At 40.1% G+C, this 15,681-nt stretch overlaps 1 long non-coding RNA gene across 1 annotated transcript; it reads left to right on the forward strand.

Annotated features, from left to right (window-relative positions):
- The first annotated feature begins 9,234 nt into the window (after positions 1-9,234).
- Positions 9,235-13,834, forward strand: LOC141917675 (uncharacterized). The gene is made up of 2 exons (XR_012621399.1): positions 9,235-9,372; positions 11,264-13,834. It is a non-coding gene; the product is annotated as an uncharacterized LOC141917675 (long non-coding RNA).
- The last annotated feature ends 1,847 nt before the right edge of the window (positions 13,835-15,681 follow it).

Genomic DNA, 15,681 nt, shown 5'->3' on the forward strand with positions numbered 1-15,681 from the left:
AGAGAAATGTTATCTATCTATGAGATTTGTCTTATTATCATACAAGTGCCTCACAATGTTAAGTGGATTATTCTTAGAGTTTCCCTTTGAAGTAGAGATATTTATTTTCAAGGTCAATAACAAAATTTTAAACTTCCTTAGTCAGGCAGGGAACAATCACAGAAAACTCAATGCAATTCACAAATGACAGATTTAATTCTTTTTAAAAAATCCTTAAATACAACAGGACTTTTTTCATGGGATTACAAGAAATTTCCCAGTTTATTGCTAAAAACTCCGGAAAAACTGTTTTCTACACTGAACAATACTTCATTTAGCACACATGGTTTAAAAAAAAAAAGATTCTCTTACATATTTGCTACACAACTCATACTCAAGTAAATATACAGGTATTATTCAATATCCAAATAATAAACTGTAACCTTTGCAGGCATACTAATGTGCAATTTTATAAACACTACTGTTTTGGGGGGGATTTTTACACATTATAGGATAATTCATTGAATAAAAGTCTTCTGCTTCTCAAGTCAGTCTTAAGGCCACTCCTGGCATCCATGATCCAAATCTCTTATTTCCTGTATTTTGTTTGGCAAAGCTGTAACCATAAAATTCTTCCAGGGTCTTGTATGCTGGTAATATTACTTCTTCCAACTGTAAATGATCTGAATAAATATTTTTGCTGTTTGCAGGCATGACAGTGCCTCCCAGATATGATGCTCTGGGTTTCCCTTTGTATTTATATAAGTGTGCTCAATATAACTGGTTATGACAATATCCGAACGTATGGTCCATGAGGTGTTTGAAATAGGCTAGGCATGATTATATTCCTTCACAATTTTTTTTAATATCAAAGAAATTAGAACAATAAAAATGAAGCAGTAATTATAGAAGCTATGAGCTGTTATGTAAGTGACAGATAAATTGAGAAAGTGAAGAGTTTTGCTATAAAGGTAAACAGTTCTGATGGTTATTCACAGACACTTAGGAAAATAAACTATAAAAGGTAAAGTCAACCCAGTCACATTTCTTTATAGCCTGTTTTGGTACTTTCATGAAAGAAACAATGCAGAATCACATTCAGAGGTTTTTACTCTCAATTACCTTATGACTTATGATTACTGCACGTGGCTCAAGCAGGTACGCAGTTTTCTCCATGAGATTCTATCTTCTGATGTGCATGTTACCAGGTACGTACTAACATCTGCTTGGGAGAAAATAGTGGTCATCTGCATGCCTTTCATCTTTTACTGTTTATAGGAAAATATGATTATATGAATATCTGTATTCTTAATCTTTTTGTGGTTTAGACACAAATCCAACTGCATACTTTATGCTGATCTTTATTCTCTACAGTCTCTCAAATGGGAGAACTAAATCAGCAATCCCAATCAGTATCTCTTACAAAGTCAAAGGCAAAATTAAGGCACGCTATACAGGAGGCAGCATAAATAACCAAAGAAATAGATGAAATTCCCATTTGGATTATTTTATGACCAAATCTAGCCTGAATTCTTATAGAAACACAAGGCTGACAATTTTGCTCCATTTCTGTTTTGAATTTGCTGCAGTTATAGGAGTTCAAATATTTTATACCTTCTTATTTCATAACTTGAAGCATTTGACATAAACAATTTTCTTGACATAATTATTTTTAAATATGCAGTGTCCCTAAATAGTATATAAAAAAAATATATATACATATGCTAACAATTCAGTTAAACATGAAATAGGCAAAGACTTCAGGATTTGCACCAGCATTAAGAGCACTATGCATTAACATTTTTTGAGCTGTTACATCAAGATCATAATGAAATTGAAATTCTGGTCCTTAAAGCTGGCCCACAAGTTTTATCTGCATGTTCCGGTTAGGAAGACAGTTATTTGCAGAATATACAGGCATCAGAATGAGGTACCTTTTCTTAACTAAATGATATATTTCCTGAAATTAAATTCACAAAAATTATTCATGACCAGTCTTTATAAAAAGCGTAGTTGGAACATAACATTTGTGACAAATATTAAAGCTAGAGAAATTTTCTAAGGGTTATTTGCAAATATTTTGCACAATTCTGTTTATAGCTCAGTTTAACAGACATGCTGCATCTCCTTTCCCAAAATTTTCCCCCAAAGTTTGGAAGTTTCAAATTTAGTTCTATAGGGATCACTACTTTTAAATGCAAGTAAACTAGGATTAAATTCTGTGCATTTCTTTCAAAGATCTTTGTCTGATAAAGTATAGCAGAACATAAAAAGCCTAGTTAAGATCTGAGACCCATTTTTGCTGCACATTGCACAAACAGTAAGAAAACATCCTGCCCTGAAAAATTTGCTAACATAAATCAAGCTGGGGAAAGTGAAAGAGAATGTAGAAACAGTGAAACAGAGAGGTCTGCTGGCTTGCCAAACATTATACAGCAGATCAGCAATAATAGAATCAAGCAAAAGTCCCAGTCATGAATGCCAGTACAACGCATTGTGCATTAGATGATAATGCTTGTCCGAACTGTTAATAGGAGTAACACTGATATGGTACAAATGGTTTTCTGTGATTCTGTGACAAAGGATGAGGAAAAGGCTGAGGTACTTAATGTCTTCTTTGCCTCAGTCTTTAATAGTAAGATCAATTGTTCTTGGGGTATCCAGCCTCCTGCACTGGAAGACAGGGACGGGGAGAAGAATGAAGCCCCCAAAATCCAAAGGGAAATGGTTAGCGACCTGCTACACCACTTAGACACACACAACTCTATGGGGCCGGATGGGATCCACCCAAGGGTACTGAGGGAGCTGGTGGAAGTGCTCACCAAGCTACTCTCAGTAATTTATCAGCAGTCCTGGCTAGCCAGGGAGGTCCCAGTTGACTGGAGGTTAGGAAATGTGACGCACATCTACAAGAAGGACTGGAAGGAGGATCCAGGAAACTACAGGCCTGTCAGCCTGACCTCAGTTCCAGGGAAGGTTATGGAGCAGATCATCCTGAGTGCCATCACGTGGCATGTACAGGACAGCCAGGTGATCAGGCCCAGTCAGCATGGGTTTATGAAAGGCAGGTCCTGCTTGACTAACTTGATCTCCTTCTATGACAAGGTGACCCGCTTAGTGGATGAAGGAAAAGCTGTGGATGTTGTTCACCTGGACTTTAGTAAAGCCTGTGACACCATTTCCCACAGCATTCTGGTGGAGAAACTGGCTGCTCATGGCTTGGGTGTGTGTACTCTTCGTTGGGTAAAAACCTGACTAGAAGGCCAAGCCCAAGGAGTTGTAGTGAACGGAGTTAAATCCAGCTGGCAGCCGGTCACAAGTGGTGTTCCCCAGGGTTCAGTATTGGGGCCAGTTCTGTTTAATATCTTTATCGATGATCTGGATGAGGGGATCAGTAAGTGCAACCATCCAGCCAATTCCTTAGCTACTGAGTGTTCCATCTGTCAAATCCATGTCTCTCCAATTGGTGCCCACCAACGATCCTAGTGGACAATCATCCAAAAAAAAGACACTTTCACTGCAGTAGACTATTATCGCAAGTTTTAGTGAAGAATCCAAGAACTGGCTGGCCAGCAATACTGGATCACATTTTGCGTGAGAAGGTGATACCTCCAGCATAGAGCTGTAACAAATTACAGATCAGTACAATCTCATACTCCAATCCCGTGTCATATTGCTTATAGATATATATCTCCTATATCTTTTTTTAGACAGGTAACCTTAATTTTCCATTCTTTAAATCTTGCACCTCTCTTCGGACATCTGTTACATACTGAAGATGTGAAAGAAAATGTATTTTTACATTAGACTGCATTACTAGCTACTGTGCCTTTAGGGATACCTTTAATCTCACATGTGTATTCTAAAGTATGTCATATTTTTTCAGTAGCAGCTAAAGTAAATCAGGAGTGATTTAGCATAGTAAATTGTTTACAGCTTCATCACATGGTATACAGCCAGTCAGATAACAGAAGCCCTGTACATTTGTGCAATGTTGCTTAATAAGAGCTGCACATACAAAAATATGTTTTTGAAGGATTCCAGGCACAGTCTGACAAAACTCAGAGCAGCGTTTTAGCAGATTAAAAGCTTCCACATATGTTTTTAAAAATTGCATTATGGATTTTATGGAGCACTAAGTAACATGCTTAACACCATTCAGAAGGGAAAGGTATCTTTATCAGTGGTATCTTGCTGGGATGCATGGTTAAAGTAGATACTTTTGGCAATATGTTAAGAATAAGTGAAAAGTAATATTTACATCCTTGGGGATTAGGGTAGAAGTCTGTTACAACTACTAGCATATTTATTTCAGTCTTGTAACAACATGTCTTGTAGGATTCAAGCTATCTTAATGTGCTTTGGTTTATCAGCTACCACAATGAAATTTTTTCTAATTAAACTGAAATAATTTACCATGTTACATTGTACTTTTTCTTAAGCGAATGTTCTGTGCTCATTGTTTCACTCCTGAGACAGAAAATATGCAGTTTTATGCCTAACAGAAGTATCCTATTTCCGGGAAAGATTAGTCCAAATGCCTGGACATAAAAGGATGTCTTTTTAGAATTGCACTGTGCAGGTAGCAGCAGTGTTTTGCTACCAAAAAAAAATTGCAAACTATTTTCTGTGTTCCTGGGTCTCTGATTCTTGGCTTGAGGACAGTCAGTCCTTTGTACTCTGTTATTACAATGAGGTAATCAAAGAAAGAGTCTTGGGTTGAGACTGTCAGCTGTTACTAATCACTGCTCCATGGCTTGCTGTGAATCCCTGCTTGCTTCTCCCTCCCGCTCTGCTTAGCACACATAAAGAAGATAAATTGCTCCCTAGTTTCCCTTCAAAAAGCATATTGTTTGGCACATTCCAATACTGTGAGCAAAAGATGGAATGATGCAAAGAGTTAAATGGATATCTAAACAACTCCACAGCAGGGTCCTTCTCAGGCAGATGTGTTTCAGGAAATGTACTTTCCTACCTGTTCTCCAAATGTATTCTGTTATCTTGCAATCCCAAAAAGTAAAACAACTATACTTTTCAGAACAGTACAGCATATTCCTGCAAGACGTTTCCTGCAGTAACACAAATATCACTGACACTCAATAAATGTAGCATCTAAGTGTATCATATTTACATATTTCATTTTACTTGGAGCTGTAATACTTTGGTGTCTGTAAATTATTTAGCAACAACAAGCACAGTCTGGGGAGTTTTACTGAATTTTTCCCTGCCTTCACTGACTGACACTGTCCTAATACAGAGAAGAATTTTAAAGGAAGAAAATCAAGTTATGTGTGCATTTGTAAAAAAGCACCATGAAAGCAAGCCAAGTAAGAAGTGAGCAAGGCTATGGAATACCCTACCATGAAAATAGTTAGGGTAAAAATAGCAGCTGATTTGAACCTCAAGCTCAATACATTTATAGCCAAGACTGTATAATATATCTGCCTGCTGTATAAGAATACTATACTTGATGGCCCAGGAAATACTTTCCACCATAGATTGCTGTCATTTTTTTTTTTTTATAAGATAACAACCAATATTGGTGCACTGAAACCAAGCTGAGTTTCACAAAGTTAAAGTAATGTTATTCCACTGAAAGAGCATTATCAGTGATGAATGACAACAAAATGGTCTTTGTTTAGTGGTTAACTGAAAGGTAAAAATCACTGTAAAGCCACTATAGATTATTTCGTCTCTACCATTCACACCAGTCAGTGATATTCTGACAGTATCTTACCATGGTTTCATAAATATATTCCTTCTAATGACAAACCTGTGGTTAGAAGAACATATGTTTGCAGCCAGGATGATGAAGGACAAAAAAACATGGTCAGTTACTAAATATTTTCCCTCAACAAGAGTTAGAAAGGGATGGAGGAAAAAATTTGCAGCTAGCTGTTATGGAGGCTCTCAAGTAAAGAAACAACCACCAAAAATTAAAATTTGTCAACACAATTAACTAGCACACCACAACTATTCAATTACAGGTTCGAATGTCCGTGAGACGAGAACAGAATAACTTCCTAGGGTTTAACAGCAACCCAAAACGCTCTATCACTCACCTAAAAAGCGAGGGCTCTCAACCTTGAGGACCTTCTCAGGGCAACGTCTTGAACAAAGTTACCTCAAGGACTTTCCTTGGGCGGTATCCCAACCCAAGGGGAGAGTCCTCTACCACAGCGTGCTGATCCAGGGGACGAGCTGAAAATGGCTCCCCCAGGGGACTCCGTTTATACCCAGGCCGAATCTGACCTGTAGTCAATAGCGGCTCCTATTGGGCCCAAGGCCACAACTAGCATGAAGCCCTGAGAACAAAGGTGATCAGTAGCTGCTACACTTCAGCGGCCAAGAAGCCCTATTTTTGTTGGGCAGGTGCACCATCGGGGTGTTTCCATCAAGAAGTATGGGGCCAACAGAAAGTACAATGTTCAGTTTGCATCTCTTCTGCATGTGCAAAAGCTTTCAGAATCATTGAGAGGTATCCAGTGTCTACATTAAAATATAATTCAAACAAAGCACTCTATGAATATAAAAAATAGGTATACATGGCAAGGTTAGGTTAGCATCCTGTTAAAAAAAACCCCTATAAATGGGTTTTTTTTTCAACATATACAACCTTTCTCCTCACTGTGGTGGTGGAGAATCCACAAAGAAAGATACACCACTTTATTTAAGTGCTCATGTGGACACTTCTACATGTTGTTAAGTCCCACCTTTCTGTTAAGCTCTGTGATTTCTCCGATTCACTCATGCAGTGAGGTTTTTTCTTAAATGTAACAGGAACATCCGAAGCAATGTGAACAGGCACAGAGAAGGTGCTAGCAGGGAATTCTCTGCCTGCCTTTCCCCAGTGCTCTGCAAGCTCTCCAGGACAACAGCAAATCTGGGGCTCTGTGCTTTCTTTCGTTCTGAACAATTGTTAGTGTTTTCTGCACAAAAGCGATTCTGCGAAGCAATGTGAACCCTTCTGCTTCCCAGGCACAGAGAAGGTGCTAGCAGGGAATTCTCTGCCTACCTTTCCCCTGTGATCTGCAAGCTCTCCAAGACAACAGCAAATCTGGGGCTCTGTGCTTTCTTTCGTTCTGAACAAGTGTAACTGTTTTCTGCACAAAAGCGGCTCTGCGAAGCAATGGGAACAGGGACAGAGAAGGTGCTAGCAGGGAATTCTCTGCCTGCCTTTCCCCAGTGCTCTGCAAGCTCTCCAGGACAACAGCAAATCTGGGGCTCTGTGCTTTCTTTGGTTCTGAACAAGTGTTACTGTTTTCTGCACAAAAGCGATTCTGCGAAGCAATGTGAACAGGCACAGAGAAGGTGCTAACAGGGAATTCTCTGCCTGCCTTTCCCCAGTGCTCTGCAAGCTCTCCAGGACAAGAGCAAATCTGGGGCTCTGTGCTGTCTTTCGTTCTGAACAAGTGCTTGTATTTTCTGCACAAAAGAGAGTCTGCGAAGCAATCTGAACAGGCACAGAGAAGGTGCTAGCAGGGAATTCTCTGCCTGCTTTTGCCCAGTGCTCTGGAAGCTCTGCAGGACAACATAAAATCTGGTGCTCATGCTTTCTTTCGTGCTGAACAAGTGCTAGTGTTTTCTGCAGAAAAGCGATTCTGCGAAGCAATGTGAACAGACACAGAGAAGGTGCTAGCAGGGAATGCTCTGCCTGCTTTTGCCCACTGCTCTGCAATCTCTCTAGGACATCAGCAAATCTGGGGCTGTGTACTTTCTTTGGTTCTTAACAAGTGTTAATATTTTCTGCACAAAAGCGATTCTGCGAAGCAATGTGAACAGGAACAGAGAAGGTGCTAGCAGGGAATTCTCTGCCTGCCTTTCCCCAGTGCTCTGCAAGCTCTCCAGGACAACATAAAATCTGGGGCTCTGTGCTTTCTTTCGTTCTGAACAAGTGCTAGTGTTTTCTGCACAAAAGCGATTCTGCGAAGCAATGTGAACAGGCACAGAGAAGGTGCTAGCAGGGAATGCTCTGCCTGCCTTGCCCCAGTGCTCTGCAAGCTCTCCAGGACAACAGCAAATCTGGGGCTGTGTGCTTTCTTTCGTTCTGAACAAGTTTTACTGTTTTCTGCACAAAAGCGATTCTGTGAAGCAATGTGAACACTTCTGCTTCCCAGGCACAGAGAAGGTGCTAGCAGGGAATTCTCTGCCTGCTTTTGCCCAGTGCTCTGCAAGCTCTTTAGGACAACAGCAAATCTGGGGCTGTGTGCTTTCTTTCATTGTGAAGAAGTGTTACTGTTTTCTGCACAAATATTCATCAACAGAAGGCAAAACTCTGTGTTCACACTCAGAGACAATAGTTCCACATTCATCAGTCCTAGAGCTGCTCCCTGCCAAATCACCTGACAAAACCAACTCTTCCTAAACTAGGTGTGAACAGGCATATTTCTATCAAGTTACCAGACTCTATGATTCTGGGTTTCTGGCAGCTTTCTGTTTTCTGATAGCTGAATGCCAACTGCTGGAGGACAGATACTTCACCTAACATGAATTTATAGTGAGATGGACAGAGAATAAAAGTTCTTGCATTAGATCTGCCAGGACAAAATTACCTCCTCATCTTTTCTTTTAACATGTTTGAGCTTGTGGAGTGAGTTTGTTCAATGGGTGGGGGCATGTAGCTATAATGTTTTTGTCTGGCCCTCAGCATCTAGTAAGGGATTTAACAACTAACAAAATCACGTTTCCAGGGTTCTGGATTGTCCTGGTTTAGGCAGGATAGGGTTAAGTTTCCCCAGCATTGGGGGCGGGGAGCTCTAGCCGGGTTATTCAGATACCATGCGGACGTCACATCCTGGCGCGTCACATCCTGGCGCGGGAGCACGGGGCGCGTGGTTTTATACATCTGCTCCTCTCACTCCTATATTGGTAGATATACTTTGCTCTGTTCATTGTTATCACTGTTATTTTTGTTGTTGCTGTTTGTTGTGTTGCTGTTGCTCTGTTGTATTAAACCTTTCCTTATCTCAGTTTCGGGGCTTTGTATTTCACTCCCTTTGTGGGGGAGGGGCAGTGGCTGCGTGGTCTCAGACCCCGTCAGGGATTAAACCGTCACATGGATAAAGGTTTAGTATAAACATTTTGGATTAAGAACCACACTCCCTTGCAGCTGTGTAGTATTCCGATTAAGGACAGGGCTCATCTTTTTACTATTGAGCAAATGCTTTCTTGCTTCATATCTGTTTTTAATGTTTGCCAGATGATAAGGAGAGTTTATTATGAAAGTCAATTAATTGCTTTTGCCATCTTTTTGCACAGCATCACAGCTACAGCTGCCAGTATTGGGGCTCCAGGCATTCCTCAAGCTGGACTTGTCACCATGGTCATTGTGCTTACATCAGTAGGTTTGCCTACTGATGAGATCACTCTTATCATTGCAGTGGACTGGTTCTTGTAAGTATTTTTATGGAGTCACTAAGGTCTTAGACCATATTTAGAAGTGCAATAGCCAGGGACATTTTGGCAATACTGTGATCAGTGGTGTATTTCTTTTACTGTGGAAGGCAGTTGGAAAGAAGTGTTAAAAAGAATCACAATTTCTTGCAATTAATGTATTTTCTTAGAGCAGAGAGTGAGGGGTGTTACTTAATGATGGTTCCTCTTGCATGCAAAAGGGTTACTTAGAAACCTGGATCCTTAGAGTACTAAGAAAACTTTCAGACACACTGTAATTCAATCAGCAAAGATTTGCTTTAGTCTTCTATTTTTCATAGGCTGTCAATGAAAACCTTTCCATCAATCAGGCTCAGAGCTGGTTCAACCCAACCTAATTCATTGCAGCCCTGCTGACTATCTAATCCATGAAAGGCTCATATGTCTACGCCATGGACACAGAATTGAAAATCAGTTGTGTAACTCTCTTATCCAGCCACCACAATGTATTGCCCTTCAGTTTTTCCATTCCTCTGTCTGTAAAAGACTGACACGTGTAGGTATATGGGGAAATCCCTTAGGTCCGGGAACTAAATCAAAGGCAGAAGGTTTCCTCCAACCTCTATTTTGTCTAACCCTTATTAGTTATAGTTTCCAGAGACTTTTACCATTCAGTCTTCTCAAACAATACCTGCAAGAAGTTGTCTATGTCATTATCAGAACGTAATGTCTTCAACTGATTATTGGAACAGGTTTCCCAGAGAGGTTGTAGGTGCCCCATCCCTGGAAACATTCAAGATCAGGTTGGATGGGTGTCGGGGGGTCACCGTTAGCCGGGGTCCTTATTTCTCCGTGCGGGAACAGGAACGACAGAACACCAATATTATGATCAGATCGTCCTCACTTTATTTCCCAAGCCTCGTTACATTTATACTCTACTAAGTTCCGTACATGCACTCATCTATCTTCTAATAGGCTACAGGTTATCTACACGCGCTGTTCACGCGCCTCTACAAGCATTTGCATTTGTTAATTGCAATTAGCACGTAAAGCCAAAACTTGCCAAAACTCCCTTGTCTCATACCCTGTTTTGCTCAGACTTGTGTGCTTTTGCTGACCACAGATGTTTCTCACTTATCTGCTATCTTGTGTGTTTTTGCCAGCCTTATTTTGCTGGCCTTGTCTTCGTCCTTGCATTCTTCTGCCTGCACTAACTTCCCTCCAGCGCGGCCCAGACTCCTACAGACAGGGCTCTGAGCAACCTGATCTAGTTGAAGACGTCCCTGCCCATGGCAGGGGGATTGGACTAGATGACCTTTAAAGGTCCCTTCCAACCCAAACCATTCTATGATTCTATGATTTTCTAACCACATGCCCACAACCTTATGTAGGTGGATGCTTATTGAATAACAGTGCCAGTCACTTCTCATCAAGCTGCCTCCTACATCTTCTGGGCAGAGCCCTCTAAGATGGCTGAATTTTTGTAGTTTACTTTGAATCATTTTAGCATAATTCCACCCTAAATTACTGACTGTAGTTTAGGGTCAGGAGGGAAATTACTCTAAGAAGGTAGAGTCTCATTGGCTTACATGTTCAGAGGATATAAACCCAAACCACCAGAGTATAGAAATGCCTCCAAGACGCATCTGCCATATGTTCCCTTTGTTGTCCTCATCACACAGCTGTTTCTTTCTGTGAAGATACCAAGAGTATTAACGCATTTTATGGCTCCAAATACTAGTATATTTGTTAATTTCTGTAGAAGGAATCATAGCATTAACAGTTCAGATAAATGAATATACATAAAATTGCTGAATCATCTAGTAGCTATTTAAATGCAATTTTAACAGCTGGTCTGCATGCTTTCCTGAACAAGTGATCAAGTCAAGGCTAACTTACTATTTCTCCTTAGGGATCGTCTCCGTACCACTACCAATGTCTTGGGAGACTCCATTGGAGCAGGAATTGTTGAACATTTATCACAGCATGAACTGAAGAATAGGGATGCTGAGATGGGTAATTCTGTGATAGAGGAGAATGAAATGAAGAAACCATACCAGCTGATCTCACAAGAAAATGAGAGTGAGAAACCATTAGATAGTGAAAAGAAGATGTAGGGTAAAGAAGGCATGAGTCCAACACTACAAGTGTGGAAAACACATACTTTTTCCAGACATTTATATCTTGAATTCACCAAATTCCTTAATCCTTGTTTTCTTCCTTTAGGCTATCACTGGAAAGAATTAATGAAAATATATTCCAAATTAGCAGTGATCAAGGTATATGTTGGCTTCCCACTTAAAAAAAAAAAACCAACAGGCAACAACACTGGTCCTGCTAGAGAGATTGTCAATTAAAAGAAAAAAATCAGTGTATATGCTACTCAGTCCTGTAAATGTGATATTATTCTTTTTCTTTCTTTTTTTTTTATGAACTGGAAAGTAAAAACAGATAACAGAGCCTGAAAATGGTTTTATTTTTTTAAATACCTTTTGCAAAATTCATAACATCTATAAACACACAATCAATACTTCTAACTTGATAACTGCAACCAGCAGTTTTTGCTTTTTATCTGATGTTTTTTTCTCTAGTGTTATATCCTTGTTCAAATACTAGCAGGACAGTAAAAAGAAGGACATTAATTGAAAGGATAAAAGAGGAGAAGATGTATAAATAAAAAAATACCCCCAATTAGCACTTTTATCAGCTGAGTTGAAATATTTCTGAGAAAGTGACTTTATCTGGACACAGGTTTTTGCATTATCCTCAGCTGTTCATGACAAAAAATTAGCCTAGTCAGCTCTCACTGCCTTGCAAACATTTACATATGTATCTATGTACCTCCACTCTGTATTTGCCCCCTTAATTTCAACATCACAACCTAGTTAAACAATCTATGTGTGTTTTTGTAGGAGCAAGGCCCTAGGCTGTATTGACTCTGGGACAGAAAATGTGTCTTCATGTCTCTTTGAAAAAAAAGATAGCATGCTCTGGGTATGCCAGTTATCTACTTAATAAGCAAAAATAAGAATAGAAGGCAGTGCCAGCCCTCTGCAGAAAGTGCAGAAGGGTGAGATGCTCAGATCCTAAAGGGACTGGATTGTAAATCTGAATCCCTGAGACCAACAGGAGGTTTTCTGATTGGAAACCTCCCAAATGCTTGGTCATTCCACTGATAAATTATAAAGCTATTAGCTGGATTTACATTTTTCCATCTGGAGAAGAAGGTTCCTTATCTCAATGTGAAATTTTGAAATCCTTGTGTGTTTATCAGTGGCATCTCAAAAAGAAAAAATAGCCCTTTAGGAAGTAAAACTAATGGGTGCTTTTTTACATTTTACTAGGAAAAATATATAAATTGCAAAATAGTAAATACTATAATAAATGTTGACATTTTAATTAGAAAGGATTTTAAAGCGCAATATTGTAGGTTTCTTTCAGGGAATAGAGAATCAAAGAATGAAAAAAGGGAGATAATGCACTTGTAATCCTGTGGCTTTATATGTTCATTTTAACGTTACTCCCTGATGAAGCCCTTTTTTACAAGTACACATTATGTTTTTTTTCCTTTTTGCCTTGTGTTATTATAGAGGTTAAACTGGAAAGATTTATAATGCAGTTACAGTTGGGGGAATGAAGAAATATTAATCAAAAGGCACAATAGTGTTGAATGATCTTTTTTATTTGAATGTTCGGTTCTCTTCTTTCTCCCTCCCCCCGCCAAAGAATTCTGATAGAAATGAAGGATTCCCTTTCAATGTCCCAGTTGCCACTCAAAAAAACATTCAATACGATGCTCTTGTCCCTAAAAGAATATAAATATGGTGTACAAGTAACTGTAGTGAAAACATCAGCATGCTGGTTGAAAGCAAACCTTTTCCCATGTTTAGAGCAATGAAGCAAGACTGTTTTATTTAGGACTGAAAAATCCTGCCCATCTTCTTCAGTTGAGTAACCCAGACAATACGAGCAGGAACTCTCCAGTGAATTAAGTGAGCAGGATTTAATACAGAGTATTGAGCAGTCAAACCTGCAAAGCTCTAAATGAATCTCTGACTGAAAGAAAACAAGTATGGGGTGGGGTTTTTTACTAACAGAATGCAAATCTAGGATACAGACAGATATTTTCTGATATGTAATTAGAGATATTTTTTATAGATACTGTATTCAGAATGTGTGTATAAATGTTAACTGTAGAATTTATGACATAATGATGAAATTTTTGTTAAGATTTTCTTTAGAAATACATTGCAAAGACAATGTAAATGGCTGCCTTTCTATGACATCAGCTGAGAAAAATCAACTGTGTCACAAAGAGTGTGATTTTTTTTTTTTTTATACTAACTTTGTTTCTTATGGAAATCAGGTATTATAGAAAGATTCCCTTCCCGATCCCTCATTGGTTTTGCATTGGTATGCACCCAGAGTGGATTGAGAAACATTACTTTGTAGATGAATTTTCAATAAAAATAGTTTTACATTACTGTTTTTCTGTCATTTAGGATTTCTGTCAAAGGCTCTGTAACAGAAGCTTCACACAACCTCAGAGCAAACAAATTCATAATATGGGCTTTCAGGAAGTCCAGGCCATTTTATACAGCAGTGCTTTGATATAGCAGGGCTTCCTCACTTCAAACACCTGCTTATGGTTTCATTATCAAAAATAAATAAATAAGTGATACTGCACAGACAAAAGAAGGCAAGGAAGGAGGGAGAGAGGACCATTAAAAATTAAAAGAACCAACATTATTCCAATTTAAGTTCATTCAAATTCAAGTATATAAATTCATATTGATATCAGCAAAATATTAAAAAATTAAGCACTTATATTTTCTTTCATTCAGCTACTGCAAAGCTGCCAGTTCATTATGGATGTGTGTGGGGACGAGATCCCGTGCAGGCCACAGGAGACAACACCACAGACAATCAATATGACTGGAAGTCAAGCTCAAACTTTATTAGCAAGCAAGCCCCTATATACTCTTGTGCCTTCTAAAAATAGCAGCAAGCCCTTATATACTCTTGTGCCTTCTAAAAATAGCAGCAAGCCCTTATATACTCTTGTGCCTTCTAAGAATACCAGCAAGCCCTTATATATTGTTGTGCATTCTAAAAGTAGCTCCCCTCGGTACTTTCCACAAACATTGCTACCCGCACACAGCCAGTAGATAAGTTCCTGCTTTTGCAATTCCAAAATGTCCCTTCTTTATCAGTTTCTTCCTTAACGAGCACATTCTTTTCTTCTGGCCTTCTGGTAACTATTTCTTGTTTTCAGATGTCATTCATCTTCTGCCCGAGTGCTGGTTGTACTTTTCCATTGTCAGTGTGGGCAGAAAGTTCAGTAAGCCAGCATGCACACCCACAGATGTGTAATTAGATAGTCCAAAACTCAGAAAGGTCGTTGTGCCATGGGAAGCAAAATATGTCAATTGACTGGGGTATTACAATGTTGTAACATTACAGTCATCTAGACAATCCACTGTTTTTCTCACAGAAGTGGTTTGTGACGGTGTCAGGGTTCAGTCAACAACAACTTCAGCTAGCAGAGTTATCATCTAGTGGATGTCTTGTCAGAAGGACTGGGAAGGTATAAAAGAAAGAAATGAGCTGAATCACTTGCATCTGGAAAGCTGTGTTGGTTGGAGCAAATGGAGTGTCCTCATGTGAGTGAGTGGCAGGGGTTTTTGGTAACAGGGCAGGGGGATAAAGTGGTGGCCCCCTGCGAGAAGCTTCTTGAAGCTCCCCCGGCTCCAAGTCGGACCCACCTTTGCACCAAGGCCGGGCCAATTAGCTGCGCCTCAGCGATAATGTATTTAAGAAGGGGAACCAGGGAGTTGTGGGAGTTGAGAGGAGAAGTTGCGAGGAGAACGTGTGTGTGAACACCGAGGTCAGTGGAAGAACGGAGGAGGAAGGAGGGGAGGTGTGCCGGAAAAGAGACTCCCCTGTATCCCATTGTAAGACAGCCCCCCATGGAGGTCTACTGTGGAGCAGATACCGATTTGCGGCCTGTGGGGGGCACCACGATGTGCCAGGTGACTGCACCCGAAGAAAGCCAGGACCCTGTGGGAGGAAGCCCCCGCTGTTGTAGTTCAGCGCTGGGAGGACTGCAACACGCAGGGGTGACCCACACGCCCTTGGGAGTGACTCATGTTGGAGTTGGTTTGTGGAGGACTGTCTCCTGTGAGAGGGGGACCGAGCTGGAACAGGGGAGGAATGCCAGAAGTTCCCCCCACCGAGGTGGAAGAAGCGGCAGGACTGACTGCACCCCCCATTCCCTGCCCCCTGCGCTGCTGGAGGGGAGTAGGTAGAGATATTGGGAGCAAAGCTGAG

This window comes from Strix aluco, chromosome W, assembly GCF_031877795.1.
Source record: "Strix aluco isolate bStrAlu1 chromosome W, bStrAlu1.hap1, whole genome shotgun sequence".
NCBI classification, from domain to species: Eukaryota; Metazoa; Chordata; class Aves; order Strigiformes; family Strigidae; genus Strix; species Strix aluco.